The following is a 10,232-nucleotide window of genomic DNA, read 5'->3' as shown; positions in this document are numbered from 1 at the left end:
CCAAAGATGAACGCCTTCTTTTCTAACAAAGGGGTTAGTCTAAGGTAGGGCAGTTGTCTCGGTTCCATTTAGAAAACTTGCAACATGAGTATTCAGTATCAAAAATCAAAATTTTGTTTATTTTTACACTTAGCTTCTTTGTCTCTATACTATACAGTTTATTTCTAATCTGATTTTCTATTTCAATATATAGAACTTGGTGGATGATTCCATTTTAACCGAAATGGATGTAATTTCTTTATTTTCTACATGGAGCTGTCTGTCATGCAACTAGTCGTTTCGTCTTATTCGTTCATATCTGGCTTATAATCCACGGCTTAAACAGTGTTTTTCTCTCACACCAAACCAGCCAGCAGTACTTTCAGTCATAGCTTATAAATCAATTCAGCCAAAACGAACGGGCCATCATGTAACTAGTGTTGTTTGTCTGTTGTTACCGTGGAAGCTATGCTTGCTTTCTGGAAATATTACAACAGCCCGTGGATTCTGCTGGTTTGGTCATAAATGAATCGGCCCGTGGGTTCAAAAAGATCGTTTAAGGATTTGGTTCATTTGATTGGGTGTAGCAAATCAGTCGAGGTTAGATAAGGATTGGGCTAACTCCCTAGTTACAAAGGGTTGGGGCTCGATCCTCCATTACCAGACGGTAACCCCTCTGGTTTGCGTAAGATATTCTCAATCCATTTCTTGAGCGAGGTAGCATATCCATCCGGCCAGCGTGGTGCCTATCGGATGTCGCCATGTCGGCCTCGTCGACGCCCAAGTGCCCAACCCTATGTGCGGCCAGGCGCCAATAGGTTCTTGTCGTGTAAACAGCGACAGGCTCTGGACTTGGCCAATGTACAGGTGAAATGGCGGCCTACATAGCCGCGCTACCTGCTATTGCGAGAGCGAAAGGCCAGCTCTTTTACAAAATGCTGACACTTACAGATAGAAGTAGAACTAGCCGTAAAAGATGCGTCTGCTGTCATTTTCATTCCTCCTCCTAGCGAAACCGCTGGTTCCGTTTGGCATGAAAGTTGTGTTGCAAATAGATTGGCTCCACAGTCCACTGCTCATCTAGGAGTTCAGGAGCCAGTTTGATTTGTGCCCAAAAGAAGTAAGTACATGAAAAGCTAAGAAAAAGAAACATTATACGGACTGGAAGACATACTTGTTAATTGGCATCCTCAAGATAACCTTGGTATGGGGCAACATAATAGTCATGCTGCAGTCAAATTGTCGATTTTGCTTCGAAGAAGACATGCTTTGAAGTTTGAACAACCTGAAGCACGTGGCAACGGACAAAAAGAGGGGCCTTGTGCAGGGTTTTCAGGAAAAAGTTGGCCACTTGGGTAGCAAGATTAGGTTTCTAGATTATTTTTTTTGGAGAATCAAGATTAGGTTTCTAGATGGGCCCAGGCTTCCGGCCCATGGTTTGCTGTTTAACTTTTCTCGACGCTGGCCCACCGTTTGCGTCATCAAAATACCATACCCACTTTTTTCGTTCCTTTCATACTACGTCGAGCGAACATGCACGGAACGTGTTAAATGCATGTGACGACTAGGCAAACATGAATGGCGTCTCTTTCTTTTCCTTTCTTTTTACTCGATGTGGGTAGTCAGTAGAGGCATATGGATCATTATCACTCCATACCCCCTCCGGTTTGCTAATTCTTTCCGTTTTGACCAAGTTTGTTCCAAACTTTAAAAACTTTGATTGCCAAAACCTTTTGAAGTTTATTTTAGGAGCATGTTGGTCACATGTACGTACGCATAGATCTGTCTTTAAAAGTATCTTCATAAAATGCTAGGGCATTCGTATTCTGATAAAAAATAGCGATCAAAATTACTATGTTTTAGAGATTATGTTGTTGACCAAAACGAAGTATTTCCAAACTATTGGGAGCACAAATGTCCTACGTACTTACTGATCATTAGCGCTTAAAATAAAACTTGGCATGTCACGCATATAAAAATTTGAACTAGATATATCATGCATGAAAACACTGCAGTTACCATTGACCATTGAGACCTCAATTCATAGACGAGTATTATACTAGTAGATATACCATTGAGACCTCAGTTCAGTATTTTTCAGAGCACATGAGTTGAACCAGTGCTGCATCATTAATTTTACGACTAGTCTCGATTGGCCTCCGCAGGTAGTTTAATTTCAGTGCTAACTTCTGCTGACCAAACTTTTCAAAGCACCACCCTCAATATAATTCTAGAGAAAATTAAATGTGCAGAGAAAACTTCTTACAACAACATGGGCCCTGGGGCATGGGCACATGCATGCCATTGTTGAACACATCTTGACTGTTTCGGCGTTAACACCAAAGCAGGTACATACAAATCTTCTAAAACTGGAGAGCAGTTATTCTCAAGGAGGAAATGCAACAAATAATGGTGGCAACAGACGGACATTGCTAAGTTGTACTATCATTGTACAAACCGTGAGAGCAATGCAGAAATGTTGATCAACATTCATGTACAGTGTATAATAAAATTCAAATACTTCATTTGGATTTCCGTGGAATCAATAACATGCATGTCGTCAAACATGCCCACAATTTTTGAGCTCCTCACAAGTTCCTGATTGACCAACTTAGCATGAATGCTCATATATGAAAGACCAGATCGAAATGAGAAAAATATATATTATATAGAAGAAAAATGGCCAAGCTAGCTAGGCAGACAGATTGCTCTTTTTAGTATATACTTCCTTTCCAAAGAAGAGCAGCACATTTACAAAATCAACTAAACTTGTATGATCATCACTTATATTAGGCGTGTACTGTGTGTAGAACTAAAGAAAGCACACAGAGATGAATGAACAATTGAACATGCATGCAGCTCGCTAGCCTAGCTAGGGAAGCTCAAGCGGAGTGGGAGGAGCCATGGGGCGACGCCTCCACAGGTTCACCTCCTTCCTCGGCTCCGAGGCTACCACCCCGCCCCCGAGCACCAGCGGCGCCGAATGCGCGACGAACCCGTCGTCCTCGCCCTCCTCGTCGCTGTCACGGCCCCTCCTCTCCTCCTCCCGCCAGTCGAAGTCCTGAAACGCGGCGCGCCCGCTCGTGAACCGCCTCATCTGGCCGAGACCCGCCGGGGCCGCTGGAGCCGGGGCCGCCGCCGCCGCCATCGCTTTCCCGTTACCGATGAGGCCATCTTTGGAACTTGACCGAGAACGCGACCTGCTGCGCCGGAAGAACGACATCCGCCTGAGCAGCGAGCCCTTGGGGGGCCTGCAGGGCTTCGCTTCCGCCAGCGGTGGCCGCGGCGGGAGCGGGCAGGCGCCGCCGTTCTTGCCGCACGGGTTGACCTTCTTCTGGCGCCTGGAGCTGCTCCGCTTGATCTGGCCGATGCAGGACACCTTGGGCGACGAACGGCTCGGGCGTCACGTACCCCGACGACCGCTTATTCCTCCTTCCGCCGCCGCCCCCACGGCCGCGGGCCTCCGGCGGGACGAATGGAGACGATGGGGCCCGAGAAGGCGTTGCGGTGGTTGAAGGATGACCTCCTGCCGCCGCCGCTGGACGGGAAGGTGGAGGAGAAGGAGGCGACGGTGGACTTGAGGAAGGAGGCCAGCCCGCCGCCGGTGAAGCTCCTTGACCTCGCGTGCTGCTGCTTATGCTTCTTCTCCATGGAACCAACTCGACTACTACCCAACACTACTTCTTCTTGCTCGAAGCTGTAGCCTGTAGCTAGCTAGATTTATTCTTGGCTGGTGAGACCTGGAACTCGCGGGATGGCTTTTGCGTCTGGATCAGTCTCTCCCTCCGCTCGACCTCTGGTTGCTTCTCCTTGTCGATCTCGAGAGGGGCTGTATATATACGGCTTCAACTCCGAAGGTTTGGTGACTAAAAATATAATCCGGATGGGGCTCGGGGAGCTGCTTGGTAGGAGTAATCGCGTGTGGCGTGGTCAAACAGAGAAGGAGTAGCTAGGTTCGCGTTGGATTGGATCGCGCGAGAGCTGATGGTGGCGGGTGGCCGGGTGCGACGGCGAGCTAGCGTTGAAGCGGTTTTTCTGTGACTCGCGCGTCGGTGGGTACGGACGACCTGGTTGCCCCGGCCGAAATTCCGCGGGCGGCAGGCAGGCAGGGCCCGGGGTGCAGGGCACTGTCCATGTCGACCCGCGGTTGGTGCCGGTGCCGAGCGCCCACGGGCGCGGCGTGGCTTGTGCGCTGCGGCGCGATTGCGAACGGCGGTTTCCTCCTCACGCGCCCTGGGCGCGGTGCGCGCGAAGCCGCTAAGGCGTGTGGCGCAGCGGGCCAGCGGCAGCGGTGCAGGGTCCCGACGCCCTTGCTGATTTGCTCTGCTGGCGTGGTACAGTGACCGCGGCTTTCGAGTGTTCACATTTGCCGGCTACGACTACGAGTAGCTGAGAAAGGAGACGGGTCGAGAAAAAGATGGAGAAAGCATCGCCATGGCCACACTGTGAGGATTGAGGAAGTTTGTTACCACACTAACTAGACTGATTCTTTCTTTTTATTTAAGTAATGGCACAAATTGACCCATCGAAGCCCATCATCCGTCCACCAAACATGCCGTTGGATTTGCCAATCGTGCGTAAAGACGCAGTCCTATGTTATTAGTAGCGGAGTAAATATATTTATGGTCTGTTTGGCACAGCTTATAACAATTTTCATGAGCTGTTTTTTTTTTGTCAAACACTTATTTTCCAAAAGGTTTTATGGGTGAAGTTGTTTTTCTTCTCCTCTCACAAAGACATGAGTTGAGATGAAGCTGAAAAAAGTAGTTTATCCTAGCTCTCTCTCCCTCATTAATCTCTCATCCATGCATGAAGTTGTTAGTGAAGCTATTTTGCCAAACAGTTTTTTTCAAACTAGCTCAGCTTCATTTAGATAGTTACTCATAAAGCTATTTTTCTAAAAAAAAAATAGCTTTACTATGAGTTGTACCAAACGAGGCATATTCTACCGTCGAGTTTATGTTTGGAAAAACATTCGTCGTGTACCACCTCTGAACAGCCAGCCAACAATGCCGTCGTACGGACTCGGCAATTCTGAATTTTAATGCAGCTGATAGCTATCCCTGTCGAGAGAGACGTTTCCGGCTTTCCGCTTTCACACGATTCGTTGCGTTCCCATGATAAGATATATGGTCCACGTCAGCTGCCTCTGTCCTGCTCACGCTACCGCCCATCGCACAAAGTACACGGCCCACGGATCCCGTGACCAGTGACCGGCACCATCATCATCTGTACAAACAGCACCAGCCAACCCCACTTTCATGAGACAGTTCCCATTACCCACAAACTCACAAGAGGGTAAGCCCAACATCTCTCTGTTTTTTTTTTGTTGAGAAAACCAACATCTCTCTGTTACCTTCATGGGCCGAAACTGCAATAAGGGCTCGCTCCCTGAAGCCGGAACTCCTACAGGCCCAAGACAATCGAACACGATACACAAAAGTCCCAAACCCAAAACCCTACTCGAGGTTTTCCAACCTCGTCGGCGACTGCTCCTCCCCCGTCCCCCGCCACGCCGCGGCACCATCTCCCGCCACCGCCACGCCATGGCTCTCTTCCTCAAGCCCAAGCACCACCTCTCCGCCACCGGCCGCATCGTCTTTCTGCGCCATCTCTGCGAGGGCGCACCGAGCCCGCCGGCCCAAACGGACACGGAACCCTCGCCCCCGCCCCTGACCCGCGACGACACCAAGCTCCTGGACGCCCTGCACGCGGCGCTCCTCGACCACCGCCGCGCCAACCCGACCGCCAAGCTCCCGGTATCCCCGCCGTTCGACCCTCTCCCGTCCCTCTCTTCCGCCATCTCCGACCTGCTGCCTTCCCCGCCTCCGCCTCACCTCCCGCTCCACCTCCTCCGCCGCCTCCTCGCGCTCCGCCGCGGCGTCCCGCTCCCCGAGGCCGTCGCCTTCTTCCACCACATCGCCACTTCCCTTCCCGCCGACTCCCTCCCCGATCTCTACGCCTCCATGATAGACCTGCTCGCCAAGCACCACCATTTCCCGCTCGCGCGCCACCTGCTCGACGAAATGAGGGAGCGGGCCGTCCCCATCTCATCGCGGCTCATCCTGGCCTTGATCCGCCGCTATGTCCGAGCGAAGATGCCATCGGAGGCCGCCGACCTGTTCCGCAGCATGGAGGAGTACGGCGCCGGGGCTCCGGAGCCTGCCACACTGGCATCCCTCCTGGCTGCTCTCTCCAAGAAGCGCCTTGCCATTGAGGCGCAGGCGCTGTTTGACAGTTGCAGGACTGTCTTCACACCGGATGTTGTGCTCTACACAGCCGTGGTCCACGCGTGGTGCCGCGCCGGGAGGCTCGATGAGGCGGAGCGCGTGTTCGCCGAAATGCAGCAGGCAGGGATCATGCCGAATGTGTATACTTACACTGCTGTGATTGATGCAATGTATCGTGCGGGGCAGGTTCCCCGTGCGCAGGAGCTCCTGTGCCAGATGATCGATTCTGGGTGCCCCCCAAACACAGCGACGTTCAATGCTATCATGCGGGCGCATGTCAAGGCTGGCCGTTCTGAGCAGGTGCTACAGGTGCATAACCAGATGCACCAGCTTCGGTGTGATCCAGACATTATCACATACAATTTCTTGATCGAGACTCATTGTGGGAAGGGGCAGGGCAATCTTGATGCAGCGCTGAAGGTGCTTGACAAAATGACAGCAAAAAAGTGTATTCCTGACTGCCACACGTTCAATCCCATGTTCAGGCTGTTACTTGTGCTTGGCAACATAGGTGCTGCACATAAGTTGTATGAGAAAATGAGGGAGCTGCAATGCAGGCCAAATGTCGTGACATATAACTGCCTTCTAAGGTTGTTCAATAAGGAGAAGTCAATGGATATGGTTCTAAGGATGAAGAAGAACATGGATGCGGAAGGAATAGAGCCAAACATGCACACCTATGCGGCTCTGATCGAGGCATTCTGTGGGAGGGGAAACTGGAAGCGTGCACACACAACGCTAAAGGAAATGATCGAGGAGAAATCCTTAAACCTTCAAAGCAGGTGCGTGATATGGTATTGGTCCTTTTGAGAAAGGCTGGACAGCTCAAGAAGCACGAAGAGCTTGTTGAACTGATGGTTGATCGGGGTTTTATTAGCCACCCTGCTAATGATGCATTGTGGAGCACACTATCTGCTTGCTGATTTTCATGTGCTAGATTGTTACGGAAGTGTAGTCGCACATAAAAGGTATCTTTTCTTATGTGTTGTGCCCAAATAAAGCTTCCTGAGTAAAATTCATCGAGTTAGATGTATGTGGGTCAAATTTTGAGTGCTACAAGTAACGTGGAGTTCTTGGGACACTAGCTTAGCTGTTCAGCTAAGTTGATTAATGGTGGAGGTGACCATTTCTGGCCTAAACTTTTGAAGCTGAGTCTTAGGTTTAGGCTAGGAAGTTTACAAGCAAAGGATCCCCTATTGAATTCGCTTTTAATGTTTGAAGTATTTTTTTTTGGAAACATAAGTAGGGCCTTAGGGTGTTCACCGTTGTGATTGCCCATCAGTGGTATAGAGTCAGGCGAGGAAAAGCTGGATCTTATAAGTCATAACCTCTTGTAGTCAACTATTCCTGAGACTACATTAGGTTGCCAGTTCTGGTACCACAAAGCACCAGAAGAGATCTTGGCTTTAGTTTTTGGACCCTGCCTGTTGGGCTCCAATTTCTTTTTTCTGAAATTAGGTTTGGGAAATTGTACTGTACTGCACTTTTTAGGTAGATGTGTACCTGTCAAATTGTTTGAGCTTTACAGGACATTTTAGGTTTGCATGTTGCAATCTTATAGTGGTTAGCATTTTTGAAGATTTATGGCGGGCATTCATTCTGATAGAGGTGCTAAGATGTACCATGTAGGACCAGCAGTCCTCGCTTCACATGATTTGAACTGCTTCAAAATGAATGCTTGATTGAATAGCATGAGAACCTTACTTATACAGTTATACTCAGTATGTCCTATGACCGAGTAGCCGTGCAAATTAAATTCATAGACCGACTGGATTCCATATACGATCAATCTTCAGCTTGAAAAGTCGGTATGTTTTCTGGTTTCACGTATTTGTTACTGAACTACCAACAAAGTGTCTTCCTGCGTACCCGACCTGATGAATTCTTTATCTGCTTGTTTAGCTTGCTTTTTTTATTTAGTAGGCAGTTGCATTTGGGTAGGGTACCTGCTAATCGGCTTATGTTTCTGATTTTCTGTCATTGAAGTAAGGTTATCATAGACTTACGTCTGCTGCTGCTTACTAAAATTTTTAACAGGGGTCGATTTTGAATTTTTGATCTGCCAACTTTTTATGATCTTTCAATACTTACCTGGAGTGCAGTGATTGCTCTGATACAGGAATAACTGAACTTTATATGCTCTTTTTGCATACCCCACTGTTCCAGCATCATCTGTAAAGAACCTGTAATTCCTGTTTACCACGTTAGCGTCAAACTGTGTAGCAAGTAGCAACACAAATAATCATGTGATCTACACAAAAGGACAACACAAATAATCATGCGCGGGCACTTTTTGCGGCGTTTATGTTGCAACCTCGCTTTTTTTCTGTAGCTTTTAGGACTGCATGCTTAACTCCATCTAATACGTTTTAATGAGCTTTTCTGTTGTCCGATCCGCTGCCTAGCAGTACCAAATGGTCGGTGCACTTTGTTCGGCCGGTGCAATGCATGCTCTGGTACACCCTTCGATTGGATGCAGCAATCCGTTCCTAGCCTATACTTTGCTAGCTTTCGAGCTGCACATGGCAGCAGGGCATCTTTGGCTTTGTAAAGCTTCCCGGCGGAACTGTGAGGCATGAACCGCAACCTGACACCCGGAGGTGTTTGCACGAAACGAGTCTGAGTCTCCTTGAGAAACTTGACCGGAATCTTGTATCGGCTGCATGTGAACCTCTACCTTTTCTCCGTCCAGCTTCTTCTCAGATCCCATTGCCTGATTGGTTCTGTTCTGTGCCCCCGCTAGATTAACCCTGGAGTTGGTTGCCGCAATCATCTTTTTATATGTTGAGGCTTTTGTTTACTGCAACCAGCGCATGTGGCTTGCTATGTTTGGTGTCGTAATGATCGCATTAGCAATAGCGTAAGTTCGTGTTTCCCTTTCTCATCGATTGTTAGTTTCTTCAGCTCGCTTTTGAAATCATTCGCAAATAAAAAAAAAACTGTTTTCCAAATAGGACCAAAAGATTACTCGATGACAGTCAAAATTGGATTGCAACGTAGTTCACTCTCACGGTTTTTTACTACCGTCTGTTTACTTGGAGTAATAACAGCACCACAGCGACCCAAATCCGGACGCGTCCAGGCGCTAGGCTCCAGCCACCTGCATTGTTTTCGCCTCCCGCCTAAAAGACTATCTCCAACATCCAACACTTAAAATACAAGATCCATTCAACGTTTGGATAGCGTTATTATCCGTGCAGAAAGTGACCAATAAGTAACTATTTATAGTTTTGCCGTACGTTGTGATCGGAGGTGGTCTAGCACTCAATAACACAGGGTTTACACTGGTTCAGGCAACGTGCCCTACGTCCAGTTTAAGTCGGTCGGTGACTTTATTCCTAAGCCTAGGTGCTCGAAGTTTGCAGTGGTGTTACAAACGAGAAGGAGAAAGATGGAGGGTACAAGAGGTCCGGTCGGATGGACCGAGAGCGACAGGAGCCCCCGAGCCCCGGGCGATTCGGGCAGAATCGTCTGGGGGTTTTCGTGTTGCCAGCGGGGGAGGTTTTCGTTTCATCGACGGGTGCGCGCGAGCGCACCCGTGGGTGTAGCCCCCGGACGATTCAGATAGAATCGTCTGGGGGTGTTTGTCAGCGGGCGTGTGTGCCTGTTTTTGAGACGGAGTTGTCAACCAATGTGTCGTTGCGCCACCGAGGCGATTAGTTCTTAGAGATCAGGTGAGACGGAGCTCGTGGATCCTAGCGTCGATGTGCGTCGTGGGATCAGGCGAGGCAGTTAGTCTTTAGGGATCGGACGAGACAGAACTCGCGGGTCCTGGTGTCGGTGCGCGCCGTGGGATCGAGCGAGTCAGAGTCATAGATCTTGGCCTTGGCGCAGCCCGTGCCGCCGAGGCAGTCAGTTTAGTTAGTTTTAGGGATCGGGCGAGCCGAGGCTCGTGGATCCTGATGGGGCGAGTTCGGGGTCGTAGACCTAGACGTTTGGTGTGCAGTCGAAGCATAGCCGGATGGGGCGAGTTCGGGGTCGCAGACCCAGGCGTTTGGTGTGCAGTCGAAGCGTAGCCGGATG

General features: G+C 49.4%; 2 pseudogenes; one reads left to right on the top strand and one right to left on the bottom strand.

Moving 5' to 3' along the window:
* Nucleotides 1-2,624: 2,624 nt before the first annotated feature.
* LOC136546674 (uncharacterized protein At1g76070-like) lies at nucleotides 2,625-3,630 on the bottom strand (annotated as a pseudogene).
* A 1,792-nt stretch (nucleotides 3,631-5,422) lies between these two features.
* On the top strand, nucleotides 5,423-7,874 carry LOC136546673 (pentatricopeptide repeat-containing protein At1g20300, mitochondrial-like; annotated as a pseudogene).
* The last annotated feature ends 2,358 nt before the right edge of the window (nucleotides 7,875-10,232 follow it).

This window comes from Miscanthus floridulus, chromosome 3, assembly GCF_019320115.1.
Source record: "Miscanthus floridulus cultivar M001 chromosome 3, ASM1932011v1, whole genome shotgun sequence".
Classification (NCBI taxonomy): domain Eukaryota; kingdom Viridiplantae; phylum Streptophyta; class Magnoliopsida; order Poales; family Poaceae; genus Miscanthus; species Miscanthus floridulus.
This window is presented reverse-complemented; position numbering and strand designations above follow the sequence as displayed.